The sequence below is a fragment of the Schistocerca americana genome, unplaced genomic scaffold (assembly GCF_021461395.2).
Source record: "Schistocerca americana isolate TAMUIC-IGC-003095 unplaced genomic scaffold, iqSchAmer2.1 HiC_scaffold_59, whole genome shotgun sequence".
NCBI classification, from domain to species: domain Eukaryota; kingdom Metazoa; phylum Arthropoda; class Insecta; order Orthoptera; family Acrididae; genus Schistocerca; species Schistocerca americana.
The window spans coordinates 586,073-588,267 of NW_025726335.1; positions in this window are offsets into that span (position 1 = coordinate 586,073).

Sequence of the window (2,195 nt, forward strand, 5' to 3'; positions counted from 1 at the left end):
GCCTTTTGTATTATATTCGGATGCAATTTCTGTGTTTCATCGTCAATAAGAAGGTCCAAGGGATACAGAAAAACTGAAGTGAAGCATCGGAATCTAAAACTGGACTCACAGGGGAAGTTCAAATCAGAGAAAGTTAGAGTGTCTGTCCTCCTGTACTGAAGTCGGCATTGTGCCTTTTGTATTAAATTCGGATGCAATTTCTGTGTTTCATCGTCTATAAGAAGGTCCAAGGGATACAGTAAACCAGAAGTTAAGCATCGGAATCTAAAACTGGGCTCACAGGAGAGGTTCAAATCATTGGAAGTTAGAGTGTCAGTCCTCTTGTACTAAGTCGGCATTGTGCCTTTTGTATTAAATTCGGATGCAATTTCTGTGTTTCATCGTCAATAAGAAGGTCCAAGGGATACTGTAAACCTGAAGTGAAGCATCGGAATCTATAACTGGACCCACAGGAGTGGTTCAAGTCATAGGAAGTTAGAGTGTCAGTTCTCTTGTACTTAAGTCGGCATTGTGACTGTTGTATTAAATTCGGATGCAATTTCTGTGTTTCATCGTCAATAAGAAGGTCCAAGGGATACAGTAAACATGAAGTGAAGCATCGGAACCTAAAACTGTACTCAGAGGAGAGGTTCATATCATAGAAACTTAGAGTGTCAGTCCTCTTGTACTTAAGTCGGCATTGTGCCTTTTGTATTAAAATCGGATGCAATTTCTGTGTTTCATCGTCAATAACAAAGTCCAAGGGATACAGTAACCCTGAAGTGAAGCATCGGAATCTAAAACTGGACTCACAGAAGAGGTACAAGTCAGAGAAAGTTAGAGTGTCAGACCTTTTGTACTTAAGTCGGCATTGTGCCTTTTGTATTAAATTCGGATGCAATTTCTGTGTTTCATCGTCAATAAGAAGGTCCAAGGGATACAGTAAACCTGAAGTGAAGCATCGGAATCTAAAACTGGAATCACAGGAAAGGTTCTAATAATAGAAAGTTAGAGGGTCAGTCCTCTTGTACTTAAGCCGGCATTGTGCCTTTTGTATTAAATTCGGATGCTATTTATGTGTTTCATCGTCAATAAGAAGGTCCAAGGGATACAGTAAACCTGAAGTGAAGCATCGGAATCTAAAACTGGACTCACAGGAGAGGTTCAAATCATAGAGAGTTAGAGTGTCAGTCCTCTTGTACTTAAGTCGTCATTGTGCCTTTTGTATTAAATTCGGATGCAATTACTGTGTTTCATCGTCAATACGAAGGTCCAAGGGATACAGTAAACCTGAAGTGAAGCATCGGAATCTAAAACTGGCCTCACAGGAGTGGTTCAAATCATAGAAATTTAGAGTGTCTGTCCTCTTGTACCTAAGTCGGCATTGTGCCTTTTGTGTTCAATTCGGATGCAATTTCTGTGTTTCATCGTCAATAAGAAGGTCCAAGGGATTTTGTAAACCAGAAGTGAAGCATCGAAATCTAAAACTGGACTCACAGGTAAGGTTCAAATCATAGAAAGTTAGAGTGTCAGTCCTCTTGTACTTCAGTCGGCATTGTGCCTTTTGTATTAAATTCGGATGCAATTTCTGTGTTTCATCGTCAATAAGAAGGTCCAAGGGATACAGAAAAACTGAAGTGAAGCATCGGAATCCAAAACTGGACTCACAGGGGAGGTTCAAATCAAAGAAAGTTAGAGTGTCTGACCTCCTGTACTTAAGTCGGCATTGTGCCTTTTGTATTAAATTCGGATGCAATTTCTGTTATTCATCGTCTATAAGAAGGTCCAAGGGATACAGTAAACCTGAAGTTAAGCATCGGAATCTAAAACTGGGCTCACAGGAGAGGTTCAAATCATTGAAAGTTAGAGTGTCAGTCCTCTTGTACTAAGTCGGCATTGTGCCTTTTGTATTAAATTCGGATGCAATTTCTGTGTTTCATCGTCAATAAGAAGGTCCAAGGGATACTGTAAACCTGAAGTGAAGCATCGGAATCTATAACTTAACTCACAGGAGTGGTTCAAGTCATAGGAAGTTAGAGTGTCAGTTCTCTTGTACTTAAGTCGGCATTGTGACTGTTGTATTAAATTCGGATGCAATTTCTGTGTTTCATCGTCAATAAGAAGGTCCAAGGGATACAGTAAACATGAAGTGAAGCATCGGAACCTAAAACTGTACTCAGAGGAGAGGTTCATATCATAGAAACTTAGAGTGTCAG